Consider the following 13053-nt stretch of genomic DNA (forward strand, 5'->3'; position numbering starts at 1 on the left):
AAGTAGCCACCATTTGCCTTGATGACAGCTTTGCACACTCTTCAACTCGAATGCTTTTCCAACAGTCTTGAAGGAGTTCCCACAAATGCGGAGCATTTCAACCAGTTGAAGATGGTTGAGAGAATGCCAAGATTGTGCAAAGCTGTCATCAAGGCAAAGGGTGGCTACTTTGAAGAATCTCAAATATAACATATATTCTGATTTGTTTAACACATTTTTGGTTACTATATTATTTCATATGTGTTATTTAATAGTTTTGATGTCACTACAATGTAGAAAATAGTAAAAATAAAGAAAAACACTTGAATGAGTAGGTGTTCTAGAACTTTTGACAGGTAGTGTACAGTCGTGGCCAAACGTTTTGAGAATGACACAAATATTAATTTTCACGAAGTCTGCTGCCTCAGTTTGTATGATAGCAATTTTCATATACTCCAGAATGTTATGAAGAGTGATCAGATGAATTGCAATTAATTGCAAAGTCCCTCTTTGCCATGCATATGAACTGAATCCCCAAAAAACATTTCCACTGCATTTCAGCCCTGCCACAAAAGGACCAGCTGACATCATGTCAGTGATTCTCTCGTTAACACAGGTGTGAGTGTTGATGAGGACAAGGCTGGAGATCACTCTGCCATGCTGATTGAGTTTGAATAACAGACTGGAAACTTCAAAAGGAGGGTGGTGCTTGGAATCATTGTTCTTCCTCTGTCACCATGGTTACCTAAAAGGAAACACGTGCCGTCATCATTGCTTTGCACAAAACGGGCTTCACAGGCAAGGATATTGCTGCCAGTAAGACTGCACCTAAATCAAACCATTTATCGGATCATCAAGATCTTCAAGGAGAGCGGTTCAATTGTTGTGAAGAAGGCTTCAGGACGCCCAAGAAAGTCCAGCAAGCGCCAGGACCATCTCCTAAAGTTGATTCAGCTGCGGGATCGGGGCACCACCAGTACAGAGCTTGCTCAGGAATGGCAGCAGGCAGGTGTGAGTGCATCTGCACGCACAGTGAGGCGAAGACTTTTGGAGGATGGTCTGGTGTCAAGATGGGCAGCAAAGAAGCCACTTCTCTCCAGGAAAAACATCAGGGACAGACTGATATTCTGCAAAAGGTGCAGGGATTGGACTGCTGAGGATTGGGGTAAAGTCATTTTCTCTGATGAATCCTCTTTCTGATTGTTTGGGGCATCCGGAAAAAGCTTGTCCGGAGAAGACAAGGTGAGCGCTACCATCAGTTCTGTGTCATGCCAACAGTAAAGCATCCTGAGACCATTCATGTGTGGGGTTGCTTCTCAGCCAAGGGAGTGGGCTCACTCACAATTTGGCCTAAGAACACAGCCATGATTAAAGAATGGTACCAACACATCCTCCGAGAGCAACTTCTCCCAACCATCCAGGAACAGTTTGGCGACGAACAATGCCTTTTCCAGCATGATGGAGCACCTTGCCATAAGGCAAAAGTGATAACTAAGTGGCTCGGGGAACAAAACGGTGATATTTTGGGTCCATGGCCAGGAAACTCCCCAGACCTTAATCCCATTGAGAACTTGTGGTCAATCCTCGGGTGAACAAACAAGGCGGGTGGACAAACAAAAACCCACAAATTCTGACAAACTCCAAGCATGGATTATGCAAGAATGGGCTGCCATCAGTCAGGATGTGGCCCAGAAGTTAATTGACAGCATGCCAGGGTGGATTGCAGAGGTCTTGAAAAAGAAGGGTCAACACTGCAAATTTTGACTCTGCATCAACTTAATGTAATTGTCAATACAAGCCTTTGACACTTATGAAATGCTTGTAATTATACTTCAGTATTCCATAGTAACATCTGACAAAAATATCTAAAGACACTGAAGCAGCAAACTTTGTGAAAATGTATATTTGTGTCATTCTCAAAACTTTTGGCCACGACTGTACACTACCGGTCAAAAGTTCTAGAACACCTGAACCAACTGAAATGGTCCACCCACACAGACAGTGTGGTGAAGAAGGCACAACAGCACCTGTTCAACCTCAGGAGGCTGAAGAAATTTGGCTTGTCACCAAAAAACCCTGACAAACTTTTACAGATGCACAATCGAGAGCATCCTGTCGGCCTGTATCACAGCCTGGTACGGCAACTGCACTGCCCTCAACCGCAAGGCTCTCCAGAGGGTGGTGCGGTCTGCACAATGCATCACCGGGGGCAAACTACCTGCCCTCCATGACACCAACAGCACCCGATGTCACAGGAAGGCCAAAAAGATCATCAAGGACAACAACCACCCGAGCCACTGCCTGCTCACACCATTATCATCCAGAAGGCGAGGTCAGTACTGGTGCATCAAAGCTGGGACCGAGAGATTGAGAAACAGCTTCTATCTCAAGGCCATCAGACTGCTAAATAGCAATCACTAACTCAGAGAGGCTGCTGCCTACATTGAGACCCAATCACTGGACACTTTAATAAATGGATCACTAGTCCCTTTAAAAAATGCCGCTTTAAATAATGCCACTTTAATAATGTTTACATACCCTACATTACTCATGTCACATGTATATACTGTATTTTATACCATCTATATTGCACCTTGCCTATGCCGCTCGGCCATCGCTCATCCATATACTTATATGGACATATTCTCATTCACCCCTAGATTTGTGTGTATTAGAATTGTTAGATATCACTGCATTGTCGGAACTAGAATTACAAGCATTTCGCTACACTCGCATTAACATTTGCTAACCATGTGTATGTAACCAATAAAATGTTATTTGATTTTGATTTGATTTGATTTACTTGGCTAAAATGCTTGCTCACTAGTCTACGTCTAGCTACGTATTGAACTTCCATCCTCTCAGGTCAGGTGCACAATGTATGAATTTATGGTTGTATAAAAATCGTCGTTACAATCATTGGCCAGTAGGGAGAATTAAGTCAAAACACAAGTCCACATCCTTATCTCCACCCATGACAAATTTAGGAAAGGGACTATTTTAGCTAGCTAGCTAGGGATCGGTGGACAACACAACAAGATGCAACAATTCAAGTTTTCTGTCAATGAAGTTTTGATTTTGATGTGATGTGATTGGTGAGAAGCAAAATCCAAACTAGTTTCACTTGACACTTTTTTTTTGGTTCGCCAGGAACATTCACAGTTGAGCTCACTCAGTTTAGCTCAATGCTGATTGGCTATTATTGTAGGGAGGTCAAATACTAGCTGGCTTTGCATTCTATGCTACGGGTGGCAACAATGTCATACTCTTTTTGATCAGACTGCATCAGATAGATGAGCTACACATACCGAGACAGAGCATCCGCTCAGATGCTTTCTCCAGTGAGATACATTCAGCCTCTTGCCAATTAAAGGAAAATGATTAAATACACATGAATACACACCACTGTTGGTGACAAAGTGGTTTCCTTGAGAATTACCCTATCTGTATTCATCAGGAAGTTGAATATCTCCGATAAGCTCCATTATATTTAATGACAGTAAGAATCCATTCTAGACTCACACATTAGGAACACAACATTTTTGTTGTAAATACAACAGCACGTCACAGTCAGTTTTTCTTTAAACAGACAGCTAATGCTCTTTGTGTCTGGGGTGTTGCGCTCCCTCTAGCATCCTTCCTGCAGGTGTGAGTATGTCCTGTTCCCATGGCAACGACTAAAGAGTGGCTCTCTAGAAGGCAGATCATGAGGGTGGTGACCATAGAATTAGGAATTCAAATATTTTTGTCAGCTGATTATTGTCCAGCAAATAACTGCCGGTCTCACGGTTATTGACTGTTAATGAATATTAACATATGTAGCATCTCCTGGCTTCCACACATAGCCTACAAGCCACTGACGCAGACCTTTCGAACATCTACATTTGAAGTCTAATAAATCCATGTAATATATATAGCCCACACCATCACAATAAATCAATTATTTATTTCTAAAGAAACATGACATGAAGAAAATGTCTATTTCAGAAGTACAGAATAGCATACTCTGAGTTGCCCTTATGTTAGGCCCTGATCTGGCTAGGCCAAATGGTTGTGGGCTACGCTAGTTCATTTAGCAGACAAGATTTTCTTAGAATTCTGTGGCAATAATTTAAAATAATTTTATAGTATGAAGAATACAATTAAACAAAGCTGAATAAAATAGAAAGGTTATTTTCTCCAAACGATTTTTAATACATTGTAAGGCTGCGTGATGCGACTCTAATGATGATTTGAAAAAAAGTCACATGAAAGGCATGGGCTCTGCTTTGTTTTTGTGCAGGCTGTACACACTCAAATAGTCTCTCATTCACAATTTGACAAGCACTTGATAATGCCTCCAATTTACTGGCGGCATCCACTTTGTGTGGCCGTAATGCCCCCTAAAAAAATCCATGCCTTTAGTGGCCAGTGGCCGTTATGCCCTGAATATAATATTAATTATTCCCTTCTCCCATCTGCGTGCTCCGAAGCATCTCTCACTCACATGGCTCTCTCAGATATCTCAATTCTTATTAGCCAATGCCCATCACGTAATTAGATTTTTCTCACAGGCTACAAGTGAAGACAGACACATCGGGGAGGCAACTGCGTGCATCCTTATCCAATTCCGAGGCGCATATTGAAGATATTGGAAGAACTGTCCACATTTACTTTTTGTCAGCCAACGAGATGAGTAGGCCTAATGAGCAGCAAAAGCACTAGCCTATGTCAATCTACTATCCCCCATAGTACAAAAGTTGACCTATTCTATTTTTGCGATAAATAAATATTCTAAACCGTCTGGGACAGTTGTGGGATGTGATAAATTGCAAATTAATACAACTACTAGTATCAAAAAAATTTAAGCAATGAGGCTGATTCAACAGATCAGAACGTTTATCTTAAAATGTTGATAAACTTTTAGGCTATTTCTTCACATTATAAACGCATCATTGCGCATACGGCAGTAGACTATAAACGCAAATGTTCCAATATCAATTAGCGGGAAAACACCATTCTCAAAAATGACCGCAAATGTGATTATGCATGTAATGCTTTTATTATAAAATGTGCATTTTTATGGTAAAAATAATCTTCCCAAAACTTGAAACTCACACGCTGCTTATGGACGCCAGTTAGGCTCCACACCCGTTGAAAAACGGATTCATGTGCTTAATTTTAAGAAGTTGTTTGGCCACTTTAGTTGTGATACAAACATATTGGCCTGTGGGCTAGGCTACATGAGGTGTGCAACTATGATTGGAAAAAGCCATACTGCACACAAGCTGGGCAGCATTCACAAGTGATCATTTATCATTCACTAGTGATAGGCTAATATTGTCACCCATCAGACTATTCTTGATTTAATCTTGTCTTTACATATTCTAAACAATATATGTGTGACATTTGTTTTGATTTAGAATGGACCATTATCATGCACCTGTCTCTAAACAGGGGCAGGGGAAAACAATACACGTCATCTATGCACTTAAATAGCTAATGGAGGACGCTTTTCCCCTGGTTCATTTTCATGCCAGCCTGGTAGTCTATACTCCTGTTGTAAAGAGAAACAAAGTACTTAATATTAGGAAAGTTGAGAAATAAATATAGTAGGCCTAGCCTATAGAAAGCTGATGAGATCCTGCTCTTTTTAATAGAAGCCATCACTCTGTTCTCTCACGCAAATGCATAGCCTATAGAAATGTTGCGTAACATGAGCTCATGAAGTGTTTGATTTTCAATACATTTGCATTGACATCAGAGTGATAAGAGAGACAATAGAGTGCTGAGTAGTTAGTAAGAGTGCTAAGTACCTGGCTACTAATGACCATCAGCAGCATCAGAGCATGGAGAAGCCTAATTACCGTGACTAAATGTTCACGTGAAATTTCACTGCCATCTTGACTTGTGAACGCCGGTGTGGCGGTAATACGGTCACCATAACAGCCCTATGCTAGAGTGGGCTGACCAACAAGGCCAGCCATGTTGGTCAGGGAGTTGGTCAACCATGGTTTGCCAGTGCTGTGATAAGATACTGTTTAAAACAAGGAATATGAAGAATTTATCAGCATTTTCTGTGTTAGCTAACTAGCCAGACAGTTTTAGAGGAATGATTCCATACATTTTTATAATGAACTGCCAATATGCAAACATTCCGTTCAAACAATGCTGTCAATCCACAGCCGTACACTGTTTCAAATCAGTTGATGATAGGACTTAGACAAGTTGTAAATGCAACAGGTACTGATATTGTATTAAATAATAGGGACTCACATCTTTCCAAGAACATGTATGGTCTGTTTACATATATTTTAGAGGCTATTTATACAGAAAGTGTATAAAACCTGTATAAAATGTATTTGTAATTATATGGCAATATCGTAGTTTGACTATAATTCCATTACACCATTTCCGATATACACGGAACAAAAATATAAACGCAACATTTAAAGTGTTGGTCCCATGTTTCATGAGATGAAGTAAAAGATCCCAGACATTTTACATACGCACAAATAGCTTATTTATCTCACATTTTGTGCACAAATGTGTTTACATCTGTTAGTGAGAATTTGTCCTTTGCCAACATAATCCATCCACCTGACAGGTGTTTCCATATCAAGAAGCTGATTAAACAGCACGGTCATTACACAGGTGCACCTTGTGCTGGGGGCAATAAAAGGCCACTCTAAAATGTGCAGTTGTGTCTCACAACAAAATGCCACAGATGTCTCAAGTTGAGGGAACGTGCAATTGGAATGCTGACTGCAGGAATGTTCACCAGAGCTGTTGCCAGAGAATTGAATGTTTATCTTTCTACCATAAGCTGCCTTCAACGTTGTTTTAGAAAATTTGGCAGTACGTCCAACCGGGCTCACAACCGTATGGCGTTGTGTGGGCGAGCGGTTTGCTGATGTCAACATTGTGAACAGAGTGCCCCATGTTGGCAGTGGGTTATGGTATGCAGGCATAAGCTACAGACAACGAATTGCATTTTATCGATGGCAATTTGAATGCACAGAAATACCAAGACGAGATCCTGAGGCCCATTGTCGTGCCATTCATCCTCCGCCATCACCTCATGTTTCAGCATGATAATGCACGGCCTCATGTCGCAAGGATCTGTAAATAATTCCTGGAAGCTGAAAATGTCCCAGTTCTTCCATGGCCTGCATAATCACCAGACATGTCACCCATTAAGCATGTTTGGGATGCTCTGGATTGATGTGTACGATGGCGTGTTCCAGTTCCCGCCAATATCCAGCAACTTCGCAGAGCCATTGAAGAGGAGTGGGACAACATTCCACAGGCCACAATCAACAATGAAGGAAATGTGTCACGCTGCATGGGGCAAATGGTGGTGCCACCAAATACTTACTGGTTTTCTGATCCACGCCCCTACCTTTTTTTAAGCTATCTCTGACCAACAGATGCATATCTGTATTCCCAGTTTTGTGAAATCCATAGTTTAGGGCCTTATGAATTTATTTAAATTGACTGATTTCCAAATATGAACTGTAACTCTGTAAAATGGTAGAAATGTTGCATGTTGCGTTAATATTTTTGTTCAGTATATTGCATACCTTACTTTTACTTTCCTGCATAAGTAAAAGCAGGAAATGCAACACCTTTGCCTCTACTGTCATTCAATCCAATTAGACTGGTTTTGGATTTCTCCCAGACCAAGATGGCTGCCATTTTTGCCCCATTATGGAACTGAGGGTTTATGACATAGCCCCTCTACCCTCTAGTAATTTAATAGGATCTCTATGGCGTTGTCAATCAAAGCCTACTACAGAACAAAGACTGACAGAACACTCAGTCTGCCCCATTTCCTTAGTTGTTACCTTTATGCTTACCCGACTTGAAATATCCTACTGTATTATGTCTGAATACAAACAAATACACATCAATTTAATCTAAGTTAATTTCTTACCTCTCTGTTGAAGCTGCCACTGTGATCAAATCATTTCGGTCCCCGGTGCTTCTTTGTTACTTTCATTTGAGGGAGAACAGTTGTGAATACTGGCTTAGCAACAACTCGTTTGCCTTTAATCACACATGGCAGAGCAATGCACAGTGAATAACTGATATTGTTGTTAAAGAGCCAATGAGTCTTCTTGTAACCATGCTTGCCAGACTTACAGACATTTCTGGGAACAGGATTAGTTTTCTTGTATATGTATTTATATTATTAAGAGAGCCTAACTTTCAGAGATATGCAGGTAATTTGACACCTCAACACTAACTAGGGTTGTGCACTGTGACACTGTACTATAGTATGGACTTAATACGCACATTTAGTTAAATAGCATAGTTTTAAATGAGGACAATGATACAGAAGCTTTGCTCTGTGAGAAAACCCTCTAATGTTTTAGGATGCTGACTACTCTTCTGACAGGCAATGTTTTTTAGGGGGCTGAAAAAATACACAGATCTCACTGGGCGCCAAAGGTAAACCCAGTGATTCCAAACAAATGAACAAAACAAAGCAGCGATCCTGGGTGAATAAAGCTTGCTCACTGTCCAAAATGGTCCCCGTCACCTATTTCTTGGTTAGTTTGGCCTACATTTCCTAATCTCGTTTGTAAAGAAAGTTCTTCATTGTCAATCTAATGTGTCAAATAAAATTCCTAAGAGCCTTCCAGGTCTTTCAAAAATCCCATCTTTGTGTGAAAAACAAACAACTATGGTTGCCAGGCTCAAACAAAATAGCCTCGAGTTTACAATAATTTATGGTTCCTAATATTTTAACTGTGATTCGCTACGTAGGTCCTAGTAACTTTAAATGATTGCATGGGTCTACACAAAGTACAAGTCAAAGATCAGTCAATTGAGAAAAAAAATACCAGTGCAGGGCTTGGGGGGTGGAGGGGGTCTGTGTACATTTAGTTAAGATTTCTGACTGAAAACTGAGAATGAAAAAAACGGAAAACGGTAAATGTTCCGTTTTTCATTTCTGAATTTGAAAAAGAAAAATCGGAAATCGACTTGTTTTCTAATTTATTGTGTCAAAATTGGACATGGAATAACAGAAAATAAATAAAACGGATTCAATTTTTGATTGTAGTTTTTGTTCATACATGGAAGTACATGTCTCATCGTAGAATATTCACTGGGCTTAGGGTGTGTGTTTACAGCCTAGGTTGGAAGCACAAAGAAAGGTTTAGACTGTATGAGTGTGACAGGAGTATAAAAATACTCATGCTTGCTAAAATGCATGACTTATGAAAATTAGCAGAAATAAATCATCTTAATAAATAATAATAATAAACTAAATAAACTTATTATGAAATTTGCATGCCAATAGAAAAACTCAACAACTGAACAAAGTTGGCTTGCACTAGCTGACTATTGACTAGCTAGCAGGCTAGTTAAAATAGTCCCTCAACCTGCTACAAGATTAAGGTGGCTTCTATAGTTTGTAATTTCCACTTTAAAATGTCAGACTTGATTTGTCCTAACTAAAAATGCTTCAACCCTCTCAGAAATGTCAATTAATTATAATCCACACAATAATTAACATTTTCTGTTGCTGCAGGATTATTTTCCTGCTTTGAGAAAATTGTAAATATTATGACCCTACATCTATACATACACCCTGTGGGGAGGGGGGTTGATGATCAATGATACGGAACCAGTCTAATATTGCTTGGTTAATGATCCCTTCCCCCCACAATCTTCCTCTTTCTCTTGCTCACACACCGATAGGACCATTCACACAGTTCAGTCCTATGGATGATGCTCTCAAGGTCCTGCACTACTCCTCCTACAAAACCCCAATGAGAAGCAATAAACCTGGCCCCATGACTGTACAATAAGTGTGCGTAACTCTCTAACCCTGCTGTACCTACTGTGCTGAGACAATATGACTCTAGAACAGATTTACACTATTTTAAATGGAATGCTCAACAGTGATTATCTCTCTCTCTCAATTCAATACAAAGGGGCTTTATTGGCATGGGAAACATATGTTAACATTGCCAAAGCAGGTGGAATAAACAATCACAAATTAACAGTTAACTCTCTCCCTTTTCGCTTGACAATCTTTACAGTTCATTCTCAGATGGTATGGTATGTAGGCTGGTTGACGCCACCTGCAGGCCTGTTTGAGGGACAACAGGACAGAACATATCAGAATTCTTGGACTTCAGCTGAGACCCTCCTCTCCTTCCCAGTCCTTCAAGGAAAGAACCCTTCTTTACACTTCCTTTAAGGCATGATGCTCTCAAAGTGTGTCTCTCCATTTATCTCATGTTGTGTGGTAATCTCTCGCTCTCTCTCCAGGATACATTAGGGGAAGTTGTTTTGTTGTTGGCACCAACATCATTGCCAAGCAGTTGACTTGGCAAAGTTCAAGTGTCATACAAAGTGGGTCATGTTGAGCCCCCAAATCCTGCCTGTCACTGAATCAATTACATATCTTAAACATATACATGTGAAGGTGTGGTCTGTACCTTGTGAATATTCCCTTTTGATTGCACAAATATTCCCATTTGTTCTCTCAGATTTAAAATAAAGATGTTTTTTCAGAATTACTGCCACAGACATATGTTAAATAGTCAGACACTCGCATATTAGAAAAGAGTGGAGGGGTCAGAGAATTGAGAGGCAAAGACCTGAGGCTCTAGCCCACTAACAAATGACCGACCAGGCCTGAGTATTTAACATACAGTATATGTCTATGGCAGTAATTCTGAAAAACACATTTATATTTTATAGTAGAGAGAACAAATGGGAATATTTGTGCAATCAAAAGGAAATATTTACAAGTCACAGACCACACCAACTGAATATGTTTAAGATATTTAATGGAGGCCTCCCGGGTGGCGCAGTGGTCTAAGGCAGTGCTAGTGTAACCGATGTGAAATGGCTAGTTAGTTAGCGGTGGTGCGTGCTAATAGCGTTTCAATCAGTGACGTCACTCGCTCTGAGACTTGAAGTAGGGTTTCCCCTTGCGTTGCAAGGGCCGCGGCTTTTGTGGCGCGACATCTATTGCAGAATAAATCAATGTCAAATTTTACATAGCTGGCCATATATGGATGTTACATTTTACTTTATGGGTTGGTTATGTAGGCTTCTTCTAACCCATCACTTTCTACTACATATAGTAATACAATTGAATTCTATCTTTACATTAAAAACCAAAGTCTATCAGAATTGCAGTCATTCCAATAAATGTTATACCCCTTGATCTTCAAGAATAGAACTTGGAAATATGGAAGTATAGATTATCCAAATTGTTTTACCTGAGCATGACCCCAAAACTAAGGTATTAGCCAGCCCTAGTCTGTTGTTTCTGATTTTGTTGTCATGGAGGACTGATTGGGCTCATTGATTCGAGTTGAAAAATAAATGCTGCGCTCATGGAATGGCATGCTTTGAGCACTACTGAAGAAAAAAAAAGCCCCACTTGTATTCCATAGGCTTGGATCCGCACTGTGCAGCTGTTGCAAAAGCAAATTTTTCACTGTCTGTCCACTGGTTTCAAAACAATGATTGATAGGCAGCTTAAACTTCATGAATTCAACCATTATTGGGTTCAAATACACATTTAGATTTGTGAACAGCAATCCACAACAACCACAATCCGTAAGGCGCAAATAGCTAAATGATAGAGCAGCAGTGTGATTCACATCAATGCACTATGTGGATATCAATAACAAGTGAGATCTGTATCACCGTAGACTAAACCATTGCTGTCCTCCTTACCAAGCGTTTATTCAAGTTGGATAATCTTTGCATGTCGACAGCAGTCTCATCATTGGTAGACATACTGTAGCTTGGACTGTAGCCTACAAAAGCCTATTCCTGCTCTTTTCCCGCGATCCATCAAACACATTTGTTGTGTCATCATAGTGGTCTCTGACTTGTGGTCAGACTCGCTCAGGTGGAACAAACTTAAACTTGCTCCTTTTTTCAATGCTGATTTGAATGTCATTGAGAAAACAGAGAAGTGTCAAAGATTTTTCGGAAACATCCTGAGTTTAAAAGTAATCCTAGAAGTAATCATCTAGTTTTTCAAAAGTATCTGATCACAGTATTTTTGCTGGTAACGTACCATTTTTTTGTAATCCGTTACTCCCCAACCCTGGTAAAGACAAAGTAATATCATGAAATATAATTCTGTAAAATATTATTATTCATATTTTACCACAGACCTTATTATAAAATATTTGATTTTATATCAGAGATAAAATGCAGCAATTACATTCCCTTGTATTTTCTTGAAAAGAGAAGGGAGGTAGGGGATTGGGAGTTTCTTCAACCAAACCCATCTACACCCATCTATCCACTCTTGTCCCACACCCATATCCCTCCATACAAGTTCCATCTTTCAACTTTCACTAAAAACTACACTTGAAGCAAATATAAACATTAAATGAAACCGATTTAATCAAAGGGCAGCTGAACAAGAGTGAGACAAGTTTAGCATGGGGTGGGTAAAGTAAGGCCTGGCAGCATGAGATTGGTGCCACCAACTAAAGAGTCTAGCCTATGTCTGCCTTTCTTCAGTGAGCAGGAAAGGATGTTGGCGAAGTAAACTCATACCAATAAAAAGGCTTATTTTAACTTACTGTAATGGCTGATGATCTGCTGCGATGCCATAGATTCAGAACTCACACACAAATAGATACACATCAGCACTGACTACAGTTTAACTGGATATTGTTGTATGTGTAAGCAATAGCTAAGTTATCTGGCACTTTCCATAGCTAGGTAACCATTTGAAGTAACTGCTGTTCATTATTACTCAGTCAATAAACACCAGCAACCGTCAAAAGATCTAGCAAAGTTAGCTACAGAAAGTAATTAAGAAATTTGACCTTTCTGCGGCAGGTAGCTCTGGCCGGGCAGCTTCATCTTGTAACAGGTTGAGGGACTAATTTACTTCCACTAGCTAGCATGACTATAAACCAGTAGCCAGCGCTAGCCAACTTCGTTCAGTTGTGGTTGAGTTTGTTATATTGATATGCTAAGTTCTGCATCATAGCTAACAGTATTTTCTATCTTCCTATCACACTCGCACAATCTAATCCTTTCTTTGTTGTGCCAACCATGGCTGTAAAACACACCCCCTAAACACCCTGAATA

Source organism: Salmo trutta, chromosome 18 (genome assembly GCF_901001165.1).
Source record: "Salmo trutta chromosome 18, fSalTru1.1, whole genome shotgun sequence".
Lineage (NCBI taxonomy): Eukaryota > Metazoa > Chordata > Actinopteri > Salmoniformes > Salmonidae > Salmo > Salmo trutta.